Raw genomic sequence first — 16,711 nt, 5'->3', positions numbered from 1 at the left:
AATTACCAGTCATCAGGCTTGTATGCTCAAGAGAGTGCTAGAGTGCATGGTAATGAGGGATTAGAGGTGATTAGGCTTCATGATTTAATTTTGTGGGAATTACTGCCTGGTGGTGGTGGTTGTCATCAGCCATTCCTATCATGGTCTACGATTCCACTGGGCTCGCTCAGTTAAAATTACGAGCCACCACTCACCCACCATTGGGTTTAAGCATGCATGATCACTACGAGTGTAGTAAAAATTACCACTCATCAGGTTCGCATGCTTAGTAGAGTACTAGAGTGCATGGTAATGAGTGATTATAGCCACATCTATCATGGCTATGATTCCACCGAGCTAGCAGTTGAAATTACCAGCCACCACCGCTCACCCATCACAGGGCTTAAGCATGCATGATCACTACAAGTGTAGTAAAAATTACAAGTCAACGGGCTAGCATGCTCAGTAGAAAACTAGAATGCATGGTAATGAGTGATTAGAGCTTCATGAATTATTACTCGGTGGTGGTGGCTCTCATCAGCCACATCTGTCATGGCTAAGATGCCACTAGGTTGGCAGTTAATTACCAGCCATCGGAGTGGCTTACTCATCCACCACATGGCATCTACTTCATGATTACCAGCCCACCGTCTAGGGTGGTGCCTAAGATTCCACCGTAGTGGCCTGCAATTAATATGGATGGAACCTTGGGGGCTCCAACCACCATGGTGGCTCGAACTTTAGAATATATATAAGATTTGTGGCATTTGGCATTTTACTACATTGCTCTCATTCGTCCCTGCTCTGCTACTTTGCTCCACATGCTCCACTACTTTGCTCCACACCCCTCCTCCCGCTCTTTTGTGCCCCTGCTCTACTTTGCTCCATGCTCCCTTCACCAACTCTCATCACTCATCTGCTCCCCTTCTCATTTGCTGCTCACCCACTCATCTTCACCATGCATACTACCACCCCCCATTGATGCTCTGTGATCCCAATGTTATCTGCCTTCTCATATAAGGTGATTGTGTTGCACTGACCTAGAGTAGAAATGCTAGCACTAGTGGAGACCCTTCGTTCCGACATTTGATTCCCCCCACATCTTCATGTCACCACCTTAAATGACATGCTCATAGAGGGCCTCTTTATGGCTATGCTATATGGGTTTCCCCTAGATGTCGATGAAGGCCTCAATATTTTCAAAGAAGAGTACTCTCGACTTCTTGAAGGGGGCATAATCTTAGTCCTAGCAATATGCATGGTCTTTGTCCTCTCCATCGTATCCTCCTTTGGCTCCGTAAAAATTTTTAATGCAACAAGCTAGATTGGCGAAAAACTGAGTTGTATAAATTTCCTCTTGCTCAGACAAGGGCTCTTAGCAATGGCTAGATGTAATCTTTTGGCCTTTAAGGCTCTTAATGATATTTTAGCTTAGTAGATGTTATGTTTTGGTCTCTAAGGCTCTCATCAGTTGGTGAGTTTTTATTACATTTATGTATTCTCTTTTTGTTCAATTTGAGGCTCTCAGTATGCACTATTGTTAACTTTTATATTTGAATAGTTATGGTCGCTAGCTGCTACTGTAATCTTTTGGCCTTTAAGGCTCTTAGCAATTTTTGAGTTTTTATTGTAAGATCCTCTATTCAATTTTTCTCGGTATAAGTTGTTAATTTTTATATATCCTGTTATTGGATGTAGATGTACATTGTAATCTCTTTTGCTCAATTTTCACTCGATAAATTGTACTTTTGCCCTCAATTATCTTTACTGCAATGAGGACTAAAATGCCAGGAAAGAAGGACTACAATTTCCTTGGTTTATGACCAAAATAGTGCTAAAATAACTCCAATGACCCACCGTTGTGGTTGCATGGAGATACATATAGAAAAATACAATTAAACTTTTAGAAAATGCAATTGATGATATGGCCCTTGAGGGGTCCCCTCTAGGGGCAAGGGCCATATCAACATGCATTATACAATATCCAAGATGCCACTAGACAAAAATGGCATGTCTTTTTGGCCCTTGCCCCTAGAGGGGACCCCTCAAGGGCCATATCATCAATTGCATTTTGCTTGACTGCACAACGGAATACATTTTCCTTGGTAGACAAATATATAACTCCAACAACCAACGCGGTGGCTGTCATAGATTTCCTTCTATTTACCAATGCGTTGATCATCATAGACCTCCTGTAATACATAAAAATAGGTAATGGAGGTATGACTCCAAGAACCAGCGCAGTGGTCTCTCCAAGACAACCTTAAATTCTAGGCTATGACAGGTCGTCAAGCTAGAAAATGTGCTAAGGCAATGCTCAAAATGATAGATTGCATCTCATTATTATGCCAAAAACCAGCGCGGTGGTCTCTCCAAGCCAACCTATGATTTGCATGGGCTGTAGGCAAAGATGCAGGGAAAAGGCTGCACTATGATAAGTGGTTGTGCTGCGACAGTGTTCACAATGATAGATTGCATCTAATTCTTACGCCAAGAACGAGCGGGGTGGTCTCTCCAAGAAAACCTTCAATTTTAATGATATGCATGGGTGTGGTACCTAGTGACAGGTGGCAAAGCTACGGCAAAAGGTTGTGCAATGATAAGTGATCAGGCGGCTTAGGCCAGAGACTTCACTACACAAAGCAATGCAAAGATGTCGTGTATCAAGCTATACCGTGTTTAGAACAAATAGATTGCATCTCATTATTACATGCCAGTGTGCCTTCATGATGTTGGAAACATTTTTGAGAGCGTGGGTCCGTGCAAAATTCAAATATTCACCTAGAAGCACATCGCGTTGCGGCCCCAAAATGGCCCCAAAATTCGTGATTGGCTACACCCAAGCAAACATTGACCAGATATTATGCTAAAAGCAATGTGATTTACATGATGTAAGTGTAGATGTATGCGATCCATTAACTTACATGACATCAAAGGCTGTAAGAACATGTCTGGGAAAGGAGAGAGCAGAAAAAATGAATACCTACTCATGAGACTCTCTTGCTTTCTTGTAGATGAAAGGAGAATATGAAGTTTAGGACAACAGACAAGGCCTATTATAAATGGAAAAAGTATTTTCGATAATGCATATCACATTATTATAGGATTCTCACATGGCACATATTGAAATTGGCTAATAAAGCAAAGTATGGAGTAAAATTTAGCATTCATGGAAACACAAGAAGGCCCAAAACAAGAGCCTCAACGGTTGCAGAAATAGCAATTTTGAAAGACTAAATTCATGAAAATGCTTTACCTCAACCCCGTCTATCTGAAATGCATCTTCCGATAGGTTTGATAAAAAAGGAAGTATTTAACTCTATTGGAGAAACATAGAGGCAAAGAGGGTGTGCTCTAGCATCTTTTCATACTTTGTATACTCTTTGGAAAAAGATCTTTGGAAAATCCCAAAGAGGTAAAAAATGTCAAAGTGCAATGATTGTGATGATCTAAAGTGAGCACTTGAGAGTGCAATGTCTCCAAAACAAAGAGAGAGAATTTCATCATGGACTTGTTCGACATTCTAGAATAAAATATGCATTTTGGAAGGAGCAAGCCATTTCTCATCCAAATTAGTACATGTGCATTATTGTAGATGGTATGGATCAAAATACAACAGCATTACCTCAATTTGTTAACACTCTCTTTAAGCTACAAGGAAAATACTTTTTGAAGACACATCTATGTAGAGTGTTAGTGCATGGATTTAAGTTTTTTGCAAAATATGGATTGATTCCTTGCATCTACATGATAGCAATCAAATTGTAACATCTGTTATGAAGGCAATTCATAATGTACATATAGAAAAAGGTCGCCTACCAACAACTTTGAGAGTACATGCAGACAATTGTGGATAAGGATATAGTCTTCTTTGTATTTTTCTCAATGCTAATCGCTCATCGAATCTTCAATGAGATTGAGGTTGGGTTTTTGTTGGTTGGGCACAATAGTGAGCTTGAACACTGAACCCCAAAGAGTGGGAGCTTCATTCCATTGAGAGATATTTGTACATGTAGGTCTCTAAATCTGTAGGTACCTCTGTGGTGGGACCTCTTTTGTAGGAGACCTTTTGGACAAGAGTCCCTCCACTTTTGGGGGGGATCTTTTGGGTCTCTACACAAACTGGGGGGACCTCAAAAAGTGTAGACTTTTAGTCTATTTCTCTCTAGATTTAGTCTTTGTCTCTTTAGATCCTAATTTTGCAAGTATGATTGGATCTTTTCTAAAGAGGATTTTGGATATCCTCATCCTTTAAGATTCATCATACCATCTTTCAGGCTCAAGATATTACAAGCGGAGCTTTGCCACTGCTACTCTACACACACAATGCTCTCATCATTGTTGCCGTAGACTACACTTCTGGCCCTTGTTGTGCCACAGGGGTAACACATACCCATGTTCTAGATAGTAACCTATGATGATATCTTTCACTCATAAAACATGAGCATTTTCTTATCAATGATAATTTCATGTTGAATGAATCATCTTTAGCACTTGATTCTATTATGAAGTAAGATGAGTGCTCAATGGAAGAGAAGAAGATCACACAAGTGGGAAAGGAGAGATGGAAGATCACTGATGATAGGAGCCAACAATGTGTAAGGGTTGTATTATATATCAGCCTTCATAACACATAAGGCTAGGAATGATCCACACATACAATGGAAACATCCACTATATAGAACCAGGTCTGCATCATCCACATCTAACCTCTATCCAATATCCACTTCCACCAATCATGTGAGGGTGGCTTTTAGACCCCTCTAAACATCTTCTAATCTCAACACTCCCTCTCAATATGAGCTAGGTAGAGTATTGCACTAACATCAGGTGATAAACGGGATAGCCTTTATCAATAACAATCTTTTACAAGGTTTTGTATTTTAAAGAAGACATCGTGTTACCTATTGCAACTCACTACATAATGAGGTAGTGTGTTGATTATAACGAGAATGACTCTATAGATGTAATGTATCATGTAGCATCAATGTCTCTACTAACCACAAATATAAATCCGTATATGAGTTAATGTGAAGGTCTTACCAATGTCATATAGACATGGCAGTGTCTATTCTTGTACAAGAGAGATATAATTTGAACGAGGATACAAACTTAATAAGAGTCAAAAATACATGTCACTATGAAAGTGACTTCTCCATAGCTTCCCATAAAGATTTTGTTGTCGAGGCTTCACCAAAATGGCAAAAAAGCCTATTATTGACATGTAGCAACATTTGAGCATGAGCACTCAACACACTCGTTCTCCTCCACATCAATTGCACTCATAGGTGTGAAGAGAGTGGGAGAGAAGTAAGGAGTCTCACTTGCAGCTTTCTCAAATACACAATGGGGGAATATACACAAAGGTGGAGGCTGAAAACACTTTTCCTCTTCTTAGTTGTGAAAGCCAAAAAAACTCTCTCTGAGGACAAAAGGAATAGGTGAACCCTATATGTGGGTCTCAAACCAAACTTAGCTAACTAAGGTGGCATACTAACTGAGCCACTAACTAGAGTACATAAAGATAGCTGTCATCCAGCTATTATTCATGGGTGGTGTACCAACCGCATCTGCAGCTAACAAGTTGGTGACATATATGCACAATGGTCACCCTGGCATATCACGAGTGGAGCTCGATATCTCAACACTCCCCCTCAAGCTCAATCCAAATTCCTACATACCAAGCATGTCTCTGAACTTGCGTAGCTTCTTTGCACCCATTGCCTTCATGAATATGTCAGCTACTTGATCCTCTGTGGTTACATAAACTAGATCAATAAAACCTACTAGAATCTTCTCCCACACATAGTGATAATGCACCTCAATGTGCTTTGTTCTAGCACAATAGACTGGGTTATTTACCAAGCGTATACTGCTCATGTTGTCACAATAAATGATAACTGGCCCATCTGTAGACTGATGCATATCATAAAGTAGCTTATGCAACCAAGCATCCTCACATGCAGCCATTGCTGCACCCCCGTATTCAGGCTCTGTGCTCGACAAGGCAACTGTAGGCTATTTCTTACTGCTCCAAGTGATTGCAGCACTCCAAAAAGAGAACACATATCCACTGGTAGATTGTCTATCAGAAATACTACCAGCCCAATCAGCATCAATGTATCCATGCAACTATATATGAACCCCACTCTCATAAAATAGTCCATACTGCAATGTGGACTTCATGTACCTCAGTATGCATCTAGCCACATCCAAATGCAGTTTCCTTGGAGCCTACATAAACTGACTTACCAACCCAACAACATAGCTCAAATCTGGCCTGGTAATAGTCATATAAATCAAACTTCCTAGTATGTGTCTGTACATAGTAGGGTCTTCCAGAAGCTCACTTGCATCTGCGCTCAACTTCACATTCTACTCTAAAGGAACTGAAATAGGCTTATAGCCTATCATCCCATATAAATCAAACTTCCTACAATGCATCTGTACATAGTAGGGTCTTCCAAAAGCTCACCTGCATCTGCGTTCAACTTCACATTCTACTCCAAAGGAACTGAAATAGGCTTACAGCATGTTCAATCCATACTGCCTCTGCAAGAGCCATATCCCACTTGTGGATCTAATCACCTCAATGCCCAAGAAATCACCTCAATGCCCAAGAAGTAACGCAGCTCTCCCAAATCCTTCATCTCAAACTTCTGCTTCAATAGCATTTTCCCATGAAGGATATCTTCATCATTATCACCTGTGATGATAAAATCATCAACATAAATGACAAGCAGCATAATGCCTTTCTCTATTTTTCTCACATAAAGTGAGAAATCTGCCTTGGAAATCTAAAAGCCAATAGTGACAAGATAATGTCGTATCTTGTCAGACCATGCTCTGGGTTCTTGCTTCAAGCCATACAAGGCTTTCTTCAACCTGCAAACAAACTTGGATGAACAGCATGAACATAACCTGATGGCTGCTCCATATAATCTTCTTGCAAATCACCATGCAACAAATCATTGTTTACATCCATCTAATGTAAAGACCATCCCTTTGATGCAGCCATAGCAATGACTGCTCTTACGGTTGCCATCCTTGCAACTGCACTGAATGTTTCTTCATAATCAATGCCATATGTCTTTGCATACCCCTTGACAACTAATCTTGGCTTGTATCTATTCACATAACCATTTGCATTGTGCTTCACCTTCTAAACCCACTAGCAGCCAATTGCATTCTTATCTTTATGCAAAGGCACCAATTCCCATGTAGCATTTGCTTCCAAGGCATCCATTTCTTCATCCATGGCTTTCTCCCATTTTTTTTTCCCCATGGCTTGCTCAAAAGAAGTGGGTTCTGGTTCATGTATCACTTTGATCATGTAGGCATAGTGAATGGCTGTAAATCCATCATATTTCATCCTATCCACAGGATACCTAGCTCTGGTAGACTTGTGCAAAATAGGTTCACTATCAGGTTCTTTCAAAACATCCATTGTCTTCCTTACTCTAGGTGTAATAACAAAAGGAATACCCAACTCATCATCAAGGCTCTATTCTGAGCCACTAGACTCACCATCCACATAAGAGTGACCTACATTCACATCAACGTTCCTCTTTTCCTTTTCGTGATACTTGCATACCACTATCTACATTGCTTTGACGAGATCCTCCTAATCTTAATCTACCTATCCATGGCGAAGTATGTGAACCACTACTATAGGACACTATAGGTCCACTAATATTTTGTGATTGTTGCTGTGAATTTTGTACAACATTACCATTTTGTGCATCTACATCATCAATCACATTTACTGGTTTATACCAGCTGCTCATCTGATAAAAAACAACATCTTTGCTCATTGTAAACTTATGAGTAGAAAGGTTATAGCATCTATACCCTTTTTGTTGTAGAGAATAACCAATAAAGATGCACTTCATAGCTTTTGGATCCAACTTGGATCTCAACTCATCTTGCACATGAACATAGGCAATGCAACCAAAAACTTTCAAATGAGAAATATCTGGTTTCCTACCAGTATACCTCTCCTCTCGCGTCATGCCATGTATTGCTGTAGTGGGAGTCCTATTCATTATGTAGACTGCTGTAGCAACTGCTTCAGCCCAATAATAATATGGCAGGTCTTTTTCACTGAGCATGGCACGAGATACCTGTCCAATATGCCTGTTTTTCCTTTTTGCAAGTCCATTTTGCTGTGGGGTATGACTGCATGAATATTGCTGCTTTATGCCATGCTCCTGTAGGAACCTTGCAAACTCATTTGAGAGGTACTCTCCCCCTCCATTGACCTTAGGCATTTTATTTGCAGGCCGGTTTCTTTTTCAACCATAGCTTTAAAAGCTTTGAATGCCCACCCAAACTTTTCTGCTGTAGTCATCAATAAAAGTAATAAAATAATGACAGCCTCCAATAGATGCAGCTTTAGTAGTCCACATATTAGAGTGGATTAATTCCAATGGCCTCTCACTCTCTTGAACATGTCTAGGAAATGGTTTCCTTGCCTATTTTCCAAATTGACAGGCTTCACATACCTTACGCATTTTTGCAACCTTGAACTTAGGCAGTCCTGCAACAATATTTTTGGCCTGCATTAATTTAAGTCATTGTACATTAACATGACCAATGCGTTTATGCCAGATATCAATATCTGCAACTACACCAGTCCCATGTGCAAACATTGCTGCACTCAATTCAGGCATGTCTGCATCCAACATAAACATCATTCCCTTCTTCTTTCCTTTTGCTATCAAGCGACCTTTATTTTTCATATCCTCAACAAAGCATCCATGAGGATTAAATCTGACCTACATGCCCTGCTCAACCATTTGACCAACAGAAACCAAGTTCTTGGTGATATTCGGGACATGAAATACATTATATAGGTATTTCTGTTTTCCACCCTGCGTAGACAAAGGAATTTTACCAATTTGCACAATAGGATGTGCAGTATCATCACGAGTCTCCACAAATCCTGGTCTTTCCATTTTCCTTGCATCCTACATCCATTTTGCGTGACGTGTCATGTGGTTTGATGCACCTGAGTCAACGTACCACACATCATTGCGTTCTTTTGCACTTGTCATAGAATTAGTCATGTGATGCGAGTGTGATGCACCATAAACAAATGCTCATTTCTGTCATCACCCTGTCTACTAGAGGATGCATAATTGCCTTGCTGCAATTTTCCAATCATGATGTCATTCTACGTTTTATAGCAGTCTTTAATCATATGACCCATTTTACCACAGTAGTAGCATTCAACATTGTTGTTTGCATTTTGGACTCTCTGCCATCCACCACGACCTCTTTGGCTCCCCCTGCCTCTAAAGTTACCATGTCCTCCTCCCTAGGAGTGGTTTTCTTGAATTTGTTGCATATTTTGAGTTCTGCCATGGCCTCCATATCGGCCTACTCTACCTCTGCCTCTACCTCTTCTAGCATTTGAGTAGAAGAAAGTTTCTTTTGAAGTTTCTCCTAAAGAAGATGCACCACCATTTCTCTGCTCTTCAGAAATTAGAACAGCAGTCAACTCCTCAAAATCAAGAAAATTCTCACGGATGGCAATGGATGTCCGGAATTGTGCATAATCCTTTCCTAGACCATTCAAGGTCACAAAAACTAAATCATCATCTTCCACTGGCGACCCAATAGAAGTAAGTGCATCTGCAATGTAATCATTGATGCTCATATTTTCTCTTTGCACATTATGTAACTCTTGCTTGAGCTACATTTTCTTGGCTTGCGTATTTGTGCTAAATATTTTTGTCAAAGTATCCCATGCCTCCTTCGGCGTGCTTGCATCCTGAATATGCACAATCATAGAATCTGAAATACTGATAGACAGCCAGTACATAACTTTTCTGGCGCTCTCATGCCATCCTTTAAATGCCTGCAACTCTTGTTGATTGGGAACATTAGGACTGAGCTCCAGTAATGAACTCCCAATAGCCTTTTCCCTTAAGGAAATTCCTCATTCTAAACTTCCATGCTTGGAAGTTATTATTGTCAAGCTTTTCAGTGACAATCTGTGAAAGAGCATCACATGCCATTACAAAACACTGCAAAAATATTATGTCACTGCAAAAAACACAACTTCTGCCTCACAAGGGCAAATCTACAAAACTGGCCAAAGTGGTATTTGACCACACAGTCACTTCCTAGTGACAATTTTGCATCAACAGGCAATAAGAATGATTCTGTCACTCCCAATATCTTTGCGCATAGGCATACGAAGCAATTTCTGTGGCAACTTTTCACCAACCAATAGAACAGTGGTCGCACAGCAAAAATAGGGCGCTTTTCTGAGTGCTTGCGAAAATCTTTCGCCACCAAAATGGGCCCCGAAATGGCCTCGAATCAAAAAAATAATGTCCACATCGCGAAGGATGTCCCAATCTGAGACAGTGCACTCTTGCACTTTTCGACTGTGCTACCTGTAGATATTTGCTCCCAAACTCGAAAAAGGAAAGCAACACTGATCCTCTTACCAAGACACCACGAACTTGGTTTGCTTTCTTGAGCTCCTTACCATGAACCGAGCTCTGATACCATGTGAAGAGAGTGGGAGAGAAGTAAGGAGTCTCACTTGCAGCTTTCTCACATACACAATGGGGGAATATACACAAAGGTGGAGGCTGAAAACAAGTTTTCTCTTCTTCGTTGTGAAAGCCAAAAGAACTCTCTCTAAGTACAAAAGGAATAGGTGAACCCTATATGTGGGTCTCAAACCAAACTCAGCTAACTAAGGTGGTATACTAATTGAGCCACTAACTAGAGTACATAAAGATAGCTTTCATTTAGCTATTATTCATGGGCGGTGTACCAACCGCATTTGCAGCTAACAAGTCAATGACATAAATGCACAACAGTCACCCTGGCATATCACGAGTGGTGCTCGATATCTCAACAATAGGATCGCCACTTCTCATGAAAATATGACCAAAATAGCTCTTGATTATCAAGAGATGAATTAATCTTTCCAATGAAAATATCTTGAGCCATTGAGGCCCAAAAGACAAAAAATAGCTCCCCCCTTTTGTAAAAATTATCCTTAAACCAAAAAGAAATTCCATTTAAACATACCCTTAGCCAAGGAATATTAAAGTAGAAGGACTAATAACCAATGCAATAAGGCAAAGCATGACAAGAACCTTAGAGGGCCTATAAAAGCTCAGTCAATTGAGGGTTGACTTGGCTTAGTAAACCTTGGGAAAAATTAGGGATATAAATTGATTGCCATGTGTCAAAAACCCAAGAAAGCTTCAAAACTTAGAAAGATAAGGTTAATATGTCAAAAAATCCGTCGCTACAAGTACATGACCACTTTGATGTTTCAACGACAAAGATGTTTTGACACTTGGAGCCAAGGCTACAATTCACACTGTGCTCAAAGAATTGGTTCTAAGGACCTCTCTATGAGAAATGGCTCCTTTAGTTGCATTGCTTATCATCACAAGCCAACTATGACCCTAACCGTGACCCTTTGTAACCTAAATGCCTCTAGAGAATATTAAAAGAGGTTATAATAATGACACCATATTTAGAGCCATAAATTGTAGCGTATGACTCTTGGGAGGTTCACTATATGTACATCCTCTATATTATTTGTATTCAAGGCCTAATTTAAAAAGTCCCTTATCTGTGCATTTTTCATGAATAAAACACACCCTTTTTCTATTCAATCTGTGAATACCCCCTTTACATGGTACCCTTCTATATGTAAAAATTGTGCAAAAAAAGGCTTTTAGAAATCCCTTCTGTTGAACCCACGTGCTATGCTTACATTTTTTCAGTGACCCCCCTAAGCTGCGACTCCTTTAGAGGAAACATCGTGGGGGTCGATGACGAGCTAGCAAGAATAAATGCTACAAGAGACCTTCCAATTCACAAAGAATAACTAGGAGAAGGAAACACTAAACATGAACAATGGAAGAAGTGAAACTCCTTCTGGCAATAAGGTTTTGATAGCCAGAGATAGCCGACCAGCAATAAGTGGCTCTCGTAGCATTTGGACCCTCAGCAATCGCTATTGGAACCTCTTAGCAATAGAGTAGCATAAAATGATTTCAAATAAGCCATTAAAATTTGGGTATCGTAGATCAAGCCTCATAGGTTAAGGATGCCCTCTTTGGAACTAAACCTTCAGCCATAGCATAGATTTGCTGGCAAAGACGCCGATTTTTGAAAGAAGGCTTAAGATGCCGACGACTAGCAGTTATGTGCCTCCAAAACATAATGCACCACAACAAAATAGAGACCCATAGCAACCATGACAGAGATCAAATGTAGAAGAACCGCCTCTATGATGCACAATAGTATGGCCAGGCAAAAATAATTCTCATGGGAACATGAACTGTGGGGATATGCTCCCAACCAATTTAATGTATTGTTGATGTTGATATAGAAACCAAGCTGCCTTTGATGACACTTGTTGCTTGCTAACAAGTTGTCTCAAGCTTTGTATTCTTGGAAGACTATGACGAATAATAGAAGGAGACAAGCCTTCTAAAAAAGGACATCAATCCTTTAAACTAAATATATTGATGGTGCTCAATGTCAATGAGATCTTTTTCCTTCCTTACTAGCATGCTTATACATGGTCCATTTTTAAGAATGCCACAAGTAAGAACAACAGTAGGGGAGAAGCAATTGCCATCATGCTCTTCAACAAAACGCACGCCACATCTAAGAAATCCACCCCAATTGCCATTGAATCTTGGTACAATTTGTGTATAAATTCCAGTACCTCAATGTTTAAAATACCCATGTACAAACTCCAAACTTGGGAGGAATCCAATCTATTTCTTGCACCTTGCCTTTGTCCCATGATCCATCTCAGGTACCCCTTCACAACATCAAGCCATGATGGAGTTTCCTTACCTTGTTCAAGCTTAAACTTCAACCATGAATCATAGCAACCACGAACAAGATGGTACAATTTTGGAATGATTTCAAAATATAATTTGCACTTATTCATCCCCATTTTTAAACATCAAAGAAGGATGCTCTGCCAATATAAACATCTCTTCTTGTAGCGCAACTCTGTTCTTGTAGCACAACATCTCTCTTATTATAGTGCAACATCTCTCTTCATATGCATGGATTGTTCTTAAATATTATCAAGAATTGTGCCATCACTATTTGTTTGGCAATGACTGTTGTGCCTTCCTTGATGTCATTTTGAATTCGCACAATCTCTTCATCATTTATCCCATGCAAGCATCTAAACATTGACATGGTAGGTTTCCTATGGCACTTTCCATCCTTTGAATAATTTCTTACTATGTAATATTCAGGGAAGTAGATCTAGCCATTATAAATGTCATCGCTTCTAATAATCATATGCACATCTACCATGGAAAAGCTGCAACACAATGTTACCTTGCCAGTGTCACAATAAAAGCCTATAAAATATTTTAAGGCATAAGACTTCAAGAATTTATGCAATTGAATAGTGAAAAGAAATGTTTCATAATGGAATTTTATACATACATCACAGTTCTTGTGATGTGGATGTCCTTTTGCAAGCCCATGCTATGTTTTTTTTTCTATAAAGAGCACCATTGTCCCCTCATCTACTTTAGTATGTTGATGTATGGGGATTTTCTCAATATATTTTGAGACTCTAGTTTCTCAACACAAAAACGTGCCAACAAACAATTTGCCACAATCCTAGCTTGGTTGGTGTGGTAGTACCTCTTTCTTTGTGCAATACTATTATCATCATTGGATGTGAATATGTTAGTAGAATATATTGATTTCTACCCAAATGGTATCCAAATGTGGTACTTTTTAATATATTTTTTATTCACTCTTTCCAAGGGATACTTTGTTATATCATACCATTATAGGAGGCCTTCAGTTATAACTAAAATCTGTAATGAGCTTCTCCACTTGCTCTTTATTCAACCCTCTACACATAGCTTTGAGAAGCTTTTTGATAGTTCCAAAAAAGAATTGGGAAGGTGGTCTACAATCCAAATGGGTAGTAATTTTCAAATTCCACCAAGCTTGATGGTTTCTTGTGTCCATTTTTGCTTCTGGCCTTCACTAGAGGCTATAGTCCACTTCCACTACTTCCAAACACAACTTTCATCACATCTCTTAGAGTTGTGTCTTTCTTACTACCACCTAGCACGTCACTTGTAGTTGACTTACCTTGATTTTCCCCTTTTTTGCTACCACTTGGCACATCATTTGCACTCAACCTCCCATAATTTGTTGATATTGCATTTTCAATAGGCACACTTTTGAGCTTTTTTGATGATGCCAAAACCTTAAAAAATGAGTCAATGATCCTCTTCAATGTGGCAATGTCACTCCCATCATGTGATTCACTTATCTATCCCCTTATATGCACGTTTTCATCCACATCGAATTGCGTACCGAGCTTGCTTCATACTTTGTACAAGATCCAAGGAAATATTCTGTTTTGTTTTACAATAATCAACAATATAATACCTCTCTCCTTTCCAACAATATGCTCTACAACTTCTTTTAAACAATAACAGCAATTTGACATGACCCTCCTTTCCAACAGTGAATGCAACTTCTAGCACTAACTCAACACAATGAATCGTTTGTGCCCTCGATAGTGTACATGTCAAAGTACCAAGGTGTGATTTTGTCTTACAACTTTATCGACCTTCTTCACGAGTCTTCCTTTTTTGTAAAAAATCCAAATAATATATAACCTATCATATTCTTATTCAATTCTAGACAAAACACATTCTTCACAAACATAGCTCGAACACACTTGACAATAATCAACATAGACATATAATGCTATGTGAATAACACATCACTCCTTGACAACGGGTTGGCCTAATGGTAGATTTGGCTACTTAGGCAAATCATCCCACACCTATGCTAATGCTATGTAAACAACACATCAATCTCTAACAATGGGTTGGCCTAATGGTATATTGGACAAATCATCCCACACCTATGCTTGATCTCTTATGAGGGTATAGATGATGCAGATCTAGCCACATGGTGAAATATCTAGATCTAGTAAGAGATTAGGCTGCATGGCCAAACTTGGTGCTTTGAAGAAATCCAAAGGGTCAAGATTTGGCTGCATGGCCTAATCTCTTAGTAAAATATGGTCCAAGTGGTAGATTTGCCTTCTTGGCTAAATCTCTCAAAAAAGTATGGTCCTCATGATAGATTTTTCTCATTGGCCGAATACTTGCATACCTATGTTGGTCTCTTCAGAGGTAGGCCAAACCACATGAAAAGAGGTATCTCATCAAGATTTCGCTGCATGGCCAAATATCCCCAAGCCTTGGTACTTTGAAGAAAGCTAAAGATCAAGATTTGGCCACATTGGCAAATATCTCATTATGGCATGTCATAAAGATCAAGATTTGGCCCTGTGGCCAAATCTCTTACCATGGTATGCTCTTGGTGGTAGATTTGGTTGCTTGGACAAAATCTTGGAACCTCTCTTTTTCCTTCATTCCCTATTTTTTCCTCTCTCTTTTCCCTTCATTGCCCCCTCTTTCCCCCTCTCCTTTTTTGCATCTTTCCCTCTCTTTTGCTTCATTGCCTCTCTTTCCCCTCTCCTTTTCCACATCTTTGCCTCTCTTTTCCTTTCATTCCCTCTCACTCTTGCCCTCTCATTTGTTCTCTTTTGGCTTCTCTTTTTCCCTCTTTTCCCTTCATCCCTATCTTTTTTTCTTTTCCCTTCACCCCTCTCTTTTCATCTTTCTTTCCACCTCTTTCCCTCTCTTTACCCTTCATTCCCCCCCCTTTATCACTTGCCCTCTCATTATCTCTCTTTTCCCTTCTCTTTTTCTCACTTTTCCCTTCATATCCTCTCTCTCTTTTGCTCATTTGCACTCTTTTCTCCTTTGTTGCCCTCTTTTCCCTTCATCCCCTATCTTTTGCTCTCTTTTCCCTTCATCTCCTCTCTTTTATTGCTTGCCCTCTTATTTTCTCTCTTTTCCCTTCTCTTTTTCTCTACTTTGTTCATCCCCTCTCTCTCTCTCCCTCCCTTTTCCCCTCTCGTTTCCACATCTTGATAGTCACTATATTACAAATGAGAGTATGATTATATGCGATGACTGATCTATTCTTTGCATTGTTGGTTTGTAATGTGTCTTATATGCCCCCTCCTTGCTTGTTGTTCTCCCTCAAATTAATGGACTGCCCAAATCCATGGTAGTCTTCAATGAACCCTCTCCCTCTCCCTCATGTTTTCACCATATCGTAGGGTGTCCTCTCCCTCATGTTGTCACCATATGGCACGTGGACACCTTGTTGTCCCATGTCGCCAATAAAATTAAACATGATGAATAAACACTTATTTCATTAATTTTGGACTCATATGTCTACTTTTGGACTATTCCTTAAAATCCTTCCCAAATAAAAAGTTTACTTTATGAAACTGTCATTCGAGAATCAAAAGTTTACTTTCTGGCACTATCATTTTCACATAATACATTTCAAAATATCTCTCTACAATGTTGTACAAATAATGCAAAAACTACTATTAAATCCTAAATTTGTATTTCTTGTTTATAAGAATCATATTCTTAAAATAAAAAATCCGAGTTATTAGTTTAAATTCATGAAAAACCATGCTATTGAGGATTCACAACATTTTAAAAATGTATACATAAGAGACCTGTAAGACTCTTTTTACTTTCAATGCAGAAAACTATAACACTCTTGAATATTCAAGAAATTAAAAGGTTTATATAGACATGAGACATGATGGAAGCCTCTTTTGTACTCCAAAAAATAGCAATAGCTA

General features: G+C 39.3%; 1 pseudogene; it reads right to left on the bottom strand.

Moving 5' to 3' along the window:
- Positions 1–13,041: 13,041 nt before the first annotated feature.
- Positions 13,042–14,145, bottom strand: LOC147891818 (uncharacterized; annotated as a pseudogene).
- Between the last annotated feature and the right edge of the window lie 2,566 nt (positions 14,146–16,711).

The sequence above is a fragment of the Dipteris shenzhenensis genome, chromosome 17, assembly GCF_047967505.1.
Source record: "Dipteris shenzhenensis isolate YYH24624 ecotype China chromosome 17, Dip_SZ_1.0, whole genome shotgun sequence".
Taxonomy (NCBI): domain Eukaryota; kingdom Viridiplantae; phylum Streptophyta; class Polypodiopsida; order Gleicheniales; family Dipteridaceae; genus Dipteris; species Dipteris shenzhenensis.
This window is presented reverse-complemented; position numbering and strand designations above follow the sequence as displayed.